General features: G+C 49.1%; 1 pseudogene; it reads right to left on the reverse strand.

The window, feature by feature from the left end:
* LOC139760207 (uncharacterized) overlaps nt 1-9,841 on the reverse strand; it is a 103,665-nt pseudogene extending 93,824 nt beyond the window's left edge.
* Nucleotides 9,842-10,197: the final 356 nt, after the last annotated feature.

Below are 10,197 nucleotides of genomic sequence, written 5' to 3' on the forward strand. Positions count from 1 at the left end.
CGGCCGGGCCACACAGTGATCTGGTAACGCATCGGCTGTGCCACACACTGATCAGGTAACGCAGCGGCCGGGCCACACAGTGATCAAGTAACGCAGCGGCCGGGCCACACAGTGATCTGGTAACGCAGCGGCTGTGCCACACACTGATCAGGTAACGCAGCGGCCGGGCCACACAGTGATCAGGTAACGCAGCGGCCGGGCCGCACAGTGATCAGGTAACGCAGAGGCCGGGCCACACAGTGATCAGGTAACGCAGCGGCCGGGCCACACAGTGATCAAGTAACGCAGCGGCCGGGCCACACAGTGATCAGATAACGCAGCGGCCGGGCCACACAGTGATCAGGTAACGCAGCGGCCGGGCCACACAGTGATCAGGTAACGCAGCGGCCGAGCCACACAGTGATCAGGTAACGCAGCGGCCGGGGCACACAGTGATCAGGTAACGCAGCGGCCGGGCAACACAGCGATCAGGTAACGCAGCGGCCGGCTCGCCAAGAAGAACATGGGCGTGGTGAGGGCGGTGGCTCGAACACTGCCATCTCACAAGGAAACGCAAAACCGGAGCAACATCATCAGAGGGACGGAGGGAAAACCCACAGCGCTGAGGATGGAAAGTGCGTAAGTCAGGTTCTGATGTCGCGATGCGGGAAGTGAGGAGAGAGGTGACAAGAGAAGAGGAGTGGGGACGTATGCCTCAATTATCACCAGGGTTCATTATCGTTATGACTGCTATAATCCTTTGGACAGAGACAGAAGCATCGCCCGAGGAGAAGCGGCGATCTCCTAAAAGGGAAAACAAAGTACCATATCACTGGTCACAGGAGGAGACGTGCGCGCAGACAGCGACAAGAGAGTAATTGGCTGAACCAACTAAGGGCAGAGGTGTGTAATTAAAGAGCTGGGGAATGGGAGGGAGGGGAGTCAGTCAGTCAGTCAGAGAGGGAGAGAGGGAGAGCAAAGCCTGGCTGTTGGCAGAGCGGTCGTGAGGGTCTGAGACGTGACGGGTTGTGTGGTTGGTTCATACCTCCTCCAGATCGTGGAGGCTTCAAACTCTCCCGTAGTCACACCCACAGTATATGTCTAGGAGGACCTGATCCTCCCCTTGTGTTGTATTCTGGAGTCTCCATGTGTAACAGGACTTCATCCTCGGGGGGTGTGTGACAGGGTACGACCCTGAGACAGGAGTGTTCATTGTGGAGGAGTGTTATCAATTTTTTTTCATGTATGGAATGAAGAGAACAGCTCATCATGAATCAGTGAAAACAAAAATGGTACAAACTTGCACCGCTCTGTTTATCATCTCTACACACATAACTAATGGCATGAGATTTCCGGGAGAGATTTTTTTCATGTTATACAACTGCTAAAATAAAGCTCTGAGATTATCATCTCTACGGAAGGATTTCAAAGACTTAGGATTTCAGGAGTCGATAAGAGTAATCCAACTCAAGGTCAAATAGACATTTTATTTCCCTGAAGATTAAATTGGACTTGAAACAGACGTACATAAGCCTTACTACACCATCGACGTGGGGTCATTACGTGACGAAGAAGCCCACCGCCAGCCATATGACCTGGCCGACGATGGAGAAGACGAAGACGCCGATGTTAAGGAAGGCGGCCGGGTCGAGTGCGAGGAAGCAGAGCCCCGCCAGCACGTAGGGCGCGGAGCTGAAACAGTCCGACGGCGTTGAAGGGCGGGCACACCGCCGCCATGACGAAGGCTTCGAAGAGGTACTTGTGCGCCTTGGGCAGCATGGCCAGGTAGGTCTCCTCCTTGGACTCGGAGACCTTGGTGACGAAGGCTAGGGGCGCAAACCACAGCGCCGGGTGGATGGCGCCCACGCCGCTGCACACCAGGACCCGCGACCCTGCGGCGCAAACGTACCGTCATGTCCTGGCGATCCGCCACAACTGCAGGTCCTCTCTGACCCTCTGGTATATGACGACACGACAACTGAGCACGACGACACGACAACTGAGCACGACGACACGACAACTGAGCACGACGAAACGACAACTGAGCAAGACGATACGACAACTGAGCACGACGATACGAAAACTGAGCACGAAGACACGACAACTGAGCACGACGATACGACAACTGAGCAAGACGATACGACAACTGAGCACGACGATACGAAAATTGAGCACGATGACAATGACACAACTGAGCACGACGACACGACAACTGAGCACGATGACACGACAACTGAGCACGAAGACACGACAACTGAGCACGACGACACGACAACCGAGCACGACGACACGACAACTGAGCACGAAGACACGACAACTGAGCACGAAGACACGACAACTGAGCACGAAAACACGACAGCTGAGCACGACGACACGACAGCTGAGCACGACGACACGACAACTGAGCACGATGACACGACAACTGAGCACGACGACACGACAACTGAGCACTACGACACGACAACTGAGCACGAAAACAGGACAACTGAGCACGACGACACGACAGCTGAGCACGACGACACGACAACTGAGCACGACGACACGACAGCTGAGCACAACGACACGACAGCTGAGCACAACGACACGACAACTGAGCACGACGACACGACAACTGAGCACGACGACACGACAACTGAGCACGAAGACACGACAACATGACAAAAGAGCACGACGACACGACAATTGAGCACGACGACACGACAACTGAGCACAAAAACACGACAACTGAGCACGACGACACGACAATTGAGCACGAAAACACGACAACTGAGCACGACGACACGACAACTGAGCACGAAAACACGACAACTGAGCACGAAAACACGACAACTGAGCACGACGACACGACAACTGAGCACGACGACACGACAACTGAGCACTACGACACGACAACTGAACACGAAAACACGACAACTGAGCACGACGACACGACAACTGATCACGACGACACGACAACTGAGCACGACGACACGACAACTGAGCACGACGACACGACAACTGAGCACGAAGACACGACAACTTGACAAAAGAGCACGACGACACGACAAATGAGCACGACGACACGACAACTGATCACGAAAACACGACAACTGAGCACGACGACACGACAACTGATCACGACGACACGACAACTTAGCACGACGACACGACAACAGAGCACGACGACACGACAACTGAGCACGACGACACGACAACTGAGCACTACGACACGACAACTGAGCACGAAAACACGACAACTGAGCACGAGAGAAAATACCCTCCCTAATCGGGCGCCAGAGTCCCCATGTCTCCTTGCAGTTTTCAGAATTACATTCCACGTCCCGGATAAGGAAATACTGAGCCAAGCTGTTCACACCCTACTACAGGCACCCGAACTAGAATATGCCATACGCGTTTGGTCACCGCACTTCAACAGGCACACACAGTTTACGGAGAGGGGTCCAGTGGAGGGCGACAAAGATGGTACCAGAAATAAGAGAGATGAGTTCCAGGGAAAAAGGCCAGAGGCCTTAAATTTGCCCACCTTGGAAGAAAGAAAGAAAGAAAAAAGAGTGAGAGGTGACCTGATCACAACCCTTTAAGCTTTCAAACCAGTTTGTTGACATAGTGAACAGGTCTTCGAAAGGCGCAAAGACAGAGCAACCAAAAGACCATTAACATGAAATCGAACAAGAAACTAGTTAGAAAGTAAGCAAAAAAATAATACTTTTTCAGGATTTCATATATAGTGAAGCAGACAGTATATAAACGTTCAAAGAAAGCTTTGTGACAGTATTAAAAGTGCTCTATGACAGCAGGAAAAGTTCAGATCTTTGGCCGGCCCCCCACGAGTGCACAGCTTCCTCCACGTACAATACAGAAAGGTAATCACAAGTATGTAATTACACACACACAAATGTAATTCTACAGTATGATACAGAAAAGAACACGACCACATATACAAAAGCATACGTACGTGTGTATCAGAATAAGTCATATGGCAGAGCATCTAAAAATATGGACCATCAACACTCACAATGATAACAAATATTATAATAATAATAATAATAATAATAATAATAATAATAATAATAATAATAATAATAATAATGATAATAATAATAATTATAATAATAATAATAATAATAATAATAATAATAATAATAATAATAATAATAATAATAATAATAACAATAATAATAATAATAATAATAATAATAATAATAATAATAATTATAATAAATACTGAATATCTTTAACAATTACAAGTACCATGAGTGGAAATGGTGGAAATGAGACAGGAGGGAAAGACGTATGAGCAAGACTCACCCAGAGTGAGGAAGATCGCGAGAGAGGCCGCTACTCTCTCCCAGGCGCTCTCACTCATCACCGACGCCAGGCCCGCCGACGCCGACGTCAGGCTCACCACCACACTGGCCACCAGCGCCGCCGTCACCACACCTGCTGGGGGAACCATTACCGTCACCACACCTGCTGGGGGAGCCACTATTGTCCTACACCTGCTGGGGGAACCACTACCGTTACCACACCTGCTGGGGGAACCACTACCGTCACCACACCTGCTGGGGGGAGCCACTATTGTCACCACACCTGCTGGGGGAACCACTACCGTTACCACACCTGCTGGGGGAACCACTACCGTCACCACACCTGCTGGGGGGAGCCACTATTGTCACCACACCTGCTGGGGGAACCACTACCGTCACCACACCTGCTGGGGGGAGCCACTATTGTCACCACACCTGCTGGGTGGAGCCACTACCGTCACCACACCTGCTGGGGGGGAACAATACCACAAGGCGGAGGAACATGGCGACCTACTTGCTGGATCATGAGAGAGAGAGGATCGGGCCGCAGCTTCACCATCAGGATGTACGCCTGGACGCTCAGCTGCGGCACCGACTCCAGCAGCGAGTGGAACCACTTGGCCGTCGCTGAGTCAGTGTCGGCGGCTCTCGCCTGCTCCCACAGCACCTTCGGTGACCTACGTGGCTGCTGCTGCTGCTGCCGTGACCGCCGCTTCTGCTGCCAACTCTGGGCCCGCCACGCCCGGTAGCACCAGCTGACCTTCCGACCAACCCTAGGGAGGGGGGAGAAATGAGGGCAGACAAGCTGTCTGTGGGGGTCATCCGATATACGGTGATTCAGCAGACAATTTTGTGACAGATGTGGCCCGTGATCGCTGCTTCATGTATTCGAGTCGAGTCATCTGTTCATGCATCAAAGATTATCTATAAAAGACATGTATCAATATTATCTTCATTTACAATCCCGGCGCCATCGCGCCCCACAGAAATCAGCCTCGCCAGCCCCTTCGTCAGTGAGGTAGTGCCAGGAAACAGACGAATAAAAGGCCACATCTCCTCACACTCAGTCTCCAGCTGTCATGTGTAATGCTCCGAAACCACAGCTCCCCATCCACATCCAGGCACCACAGGCCTTTCCATGGTTTATACCTCGACGTCGCACATGCCCTGGTTCAGTCCACTGACAGCAAGTCGACCCCAGTATACCACATCGTTCCAATACACTCTATTCCGTGCACGCCTCTCGCCCTCCTGCATGTTCAGGCCCCGATGCTTCAAAATCTTTTTCACTTCATCTTTTCACCTCCAATTTGCCTTCCCGCTTCGCCTTGTTCCCTCCACCTCTGACACATATATCCTCTTTGTCAATCTTTCCTCACTCATTCTTTCCATTTGTGCAAACCATTTCAATACATCCTCTTCTGCTCTCTCAACCACAATCTTTTTATTACCACACATCTCTCATTACTTACTCGATCAAACCACCTCACACCACATAACGTCCTCAAACATTTCATATATATATGTATATATATATATATATATATATATATATATATATATATATATATATATATATATATATATATATATATAATACACACACAGTACTATACAGCGAGTGAAATAATACAGGTACAAGGACTTCACAGGACGTGAAGTAAAAAAACAAAAGCTGGTGTGTCAACTCACAGGTAGTGGTGTGTGAGCTGGGCGAGGAGCAGGAGTCTGGCCAGCCACTTGTTGAGGGGCGCTACACTTGCGATGTCCGAGCGGGTCAGCCTGCGTACACAACGTTTCAGTCTCTCTCAAATTCCAGTTTGATGTGGGATATATACATACATATATACCAATGAGTATCTATATAAAGGTACGCACACTCTCTCTCTCTCTCTCTCTCTCTCTCTCTCTCTCTATATATATATATATATATATATATATATATATATATATATATATATATATATATATATATATATTTTTATACTATTCGCCATTTCCCGCGATAGCGAGGTAGCGTTAAGAACAGAGGACTGGGCCTTTGAGGGAATATCCTCACCTGGCCCTCTTTGTTCCTTCTTTTGGAAAAATTAAAAAAAAAAAACGAGAGGGGAGGATTTCCAGCCCCCCGCTCCCTTCCCTTTTAGTCGCCTTCTACGACACGCAGGGAATACGTGGGAAGTATTCTTTCTCCCCTATCCCCAGGGATAATATATATATATATATATATATATATATATATATATATATATATATATATATATATATATATATATATATATACACCCACAGAAACATGCGTACACACAAACACACTCCATGCGGCACCATGAGTGGAACGGGTCCCAGTTCTGTTCCTAGAGAGGGAAGCCGTTCCACAGGCACCCCTACGTGTTCATCCGCCTCTTTTAGGCTACCTAACAAATGGGTATCTGCCGTAAGTTGGGACGTGTGTGTGTGTGTGTGTGTGTGTGTGTCTGTGTGTGTGTCTGTGTGTGTAAGTAAGGGTAAGGTATGGGTTGTATACAAGGTGAGGAGGATCTTGGGGTCAACTCGAGAGTATAAGACTCTCACCCCACAACAAGCTAATGATGACCTGCTGGCGTATGTCCTCGACACAGACGTACATCGGAGACTTTACCGCTGGTGTCAGCGATGACAACACCACCTCTCCTGACCACAACGTCCCCCTAGGGGCACGTCTTCCACTGCTGGACGCCCCATCAGCCAGGGTACTAAGAATCTATGGTGTGGGAGGCAAGTTGTTAGAAGCAGTGAAAAGTTTTTATCGAGGATGTAAGGCATGTGTACGTGTAGGAAGAGAGAAAGTGATTGGTTCTCAGTGAATGTAGGGCCAGCCAAAGTCACGAACAACCAGGACCAAAACCAAGGCGCAAATTTTTGAGTACGGATCACCAGCTGGGTCACTTCATTGGAAAGGGACGGAGGTCTACCGAAGTGTAACCCAACTGCTGAGCTCCACAGAGACGACAAAGGTCATGGAAATACCACCGTTATAGCAGACGAGGAAAACGGAGACGGAGAATTTTTCAATCTTCCACTTCTCGAACAGAGTTGACAGTGTTGACATTAATCAAGATTCTTTTTAAAAACGAGACGGACACATACCACGCAGACGACACAAGGAGAAACGAGGTAATGAATAACGCGATTACTTGGACGGATGGATCGAGATAACAAAAGAAAACTGAAATGCAAAGTGGAAAGAAAATTTCGAAAGTCAAGATGACAGAAAACGGTGGCTCAGAGAGACACAAGTCTCATCCCGCAACGCAGCGAGTGGTAACCAAACACACACACACACACCCAAACACAAACACCACATCTTTACCCCCCAGGACTCTCAGTGTTTACATTTCTTTTTTTCCCTCTCTCTAATTTCAAACGAAAACAATGCGCAGAAAATTTCATGATGACGTTTTAATCCAAGTCGGACGAGAAGTGATTAACTTTTTTCTTTCTGTACGTCTGCTGATACTTATTAATCACTCACAACTGCTCATTAGGAAAAATATGAAATATTCTGCATTTTTCTTAATGCCTTAATAACGTAGATTTATTTTCTGTTTTGTGGAACGAAGCCTGAGCGGTGAGGTGCTGGATGAATGAAGCCATCAGTTCTCCTGAGTGTTGGAGGAATGAAGCTTTCAGTCCTCCTGAGTGCTGAAGTGTTGGAGAAAAGGAGACTTCAGTCCTCCTGAATGCTGGAGTGTTGGAGGAAAGAAGCCTTCAGACCTCCTGAGTGATGGAGGAAAGAAGCCTTCAGACCTCATGAGTGCTGGAGTATTGGAGGAAAGAAGCCTTCAGCCCTCCTGAGTGATGGAGGAAAGAAGCCTTCAGACCTCATGAGTGCTGGAGTATTGGAGGAAAGAAGCCTTCAGCCCTCCTGAGTGTTGGAGGAGATAAGCCTTCAGTCCTCCTGAGTGCTGGAGTGTTGGAGGAAAGAAGCCTTCAGCCCTCCTGAGGGCTGGAGTGTTGGAGGAAAGAAGCCTTCAGCCCTCCTGAGTGCTGGAGTGTTGAAGGAAAGAAGCCTTCAGCCCTCCTGAGTGCTGGAGTGTTGGAGGAAAGAAGCCTTCAGTTCTGACTTCAGGGGTGTTGTCGTTTTTTTGTAGACACGTACTTGTTTGTCTTCCTCTTCCCAGCGATTTCAAATTTCCTCCCACTGAACTGTTAGTTGATGGAATTTGCTTGAAATATGCAGCACGTCAGAGTTCGAGTCGTTGCATTGGAGGAAGAAAAAGAAAAAGCAGCAGGTAATTGTCTGTTATCTAGTTCCTGCTACAGATCTCATGTTGGTTCATGGTATAAGATACAGACATAAGACATCAGGAGATCGGAAAGAGACATACGTCGGCACAGAGTTACTGATTGAGATAGACGTGTGTCGTAATCTGGGGGTTCTGGGTGGAAATGACTTACTGCTCGTAAGCGTAGATGTTTATGATAAGGCTTGGGACGATGAGGAACGTGAGGGTGAGGCCACACCACCAGCGCTTCCCTTGGGAACACAGATCCACAGCCACGCTCGTCACCTGGTCGGCCACGTACAGGATCATATGCCAAGTGCTGGGCATGAAGATGGTCAGCACCTGCCAGGCCAGCACCATGTCGCACACCTGGGCGTCGCTGTACCGGAACATCTGGGCGTCCCGCGTCTGCGCCGAAGCGTCGAACCCCAGGGACCGGGTCTCCACCACAACATAGTCCAGCTCAGAGGAAGGTGTGGAGTTGTCCCCCCTCACTGGATGGTTTTGTCCTGAGTATCTTCCAGGGGCTCAGTGTTGTGGGATTTCCTTCTGTCTAAGTCTCCGTGTCCTTCCAGGCGCCATTGAACGTTAAAGAACCATTTCCAGCGTCTTTCTAGGCGCCGTTCGTCGTTAAAGAAACACTTCTAGCGTCCTTCCAGGCGCCGTTCGTCGTTAAAGAACCACTTCTAGCGTCCTTCCAGGCGCCGTTCGTCGTTAAAGAACCACTTCCAGCGTCTTTCCAGGCGCCGTTCGTCGTTAAAGAACCACTTCTAGCGTCCTTCCAGGCGCCGTTCGTCGTTAAAGAACCACTTCCAGCGTCTTTCCAGGCGCCGTTCGTCGTTAAAGACCCATTTCCAGCGTCCTTCCAGGACGTCCTTCCTTCTCTTATCTCTTTATCTCTGTCTCTAACGTTGTATTGGGTTCTAGACAGCAGACAGTGTTGAGAAATGATGCCTGGGACCATCTAACATCCTCCGTGTCAGTGGGCTGTTGACAGCCTCCGCCCGGGGATGTACTACCGTACTCCGCACTTCGAAGTGTTGAAGTGGTGCCCGAAACCACCTCACACCCTCCACGTCAGGATCACCGGTATGGCTGTCCTCTTAAAACTTAAGCTCCCTACCTACACCACACACGTAGCCTTCTCTTATTTTTTTGTGTGTCCCACGTCCTTTCTTCACACTTCCTCTAGCCTTCCCTCCTCCCATCATGTATATATATAACCTAACTAACGCATGCATGCCTCACGCATTCACACAGATGACAAGCATTATCATTTTCCTTCATCCTTGTGTTATATATCTCGTACGTGACCCCCCTCCTCGTTGAGTGACCCTTCCTCTTGCTTCCTGTGACGCATAAAAGAAAAAAGGGTACAATTATGATAAAGAATTTAGCATTTCGTACGCATTATCACCAATGTGTCTCTTGTATTCTCCGTCCAGTCCACTGCGTTGCGAAGGCGGAGGCGAGAGGCACACACTGGATCGTAGGTGTGGACGGTGACGCAAGAGAGCAGATAAGGTGGACCAATAACTTCTGCCCAGTGTTGGGCGTCTGCCAACCCAAGGTGTCACCCCGGGTAGATATACGTCCCTCCTGATTTACGTCCACGCTACGACTCTCTCTCTCTCTCTCTCTCT

This window comes from Panulirus ornatus, chromosome 35, assembly GCF_036320965.1.
Source record: "Panulirus ornatus isolate Po-2019 chromosome 35, ASM3632096v1, whole genome shotgun sequence".
Taxonomy (NCBI): Eukaryota; Metazoa; Arthropoda; class Malacostraca; order Decapoda; family Palinuridae; genus Panulirus; species Panulirus ornatus.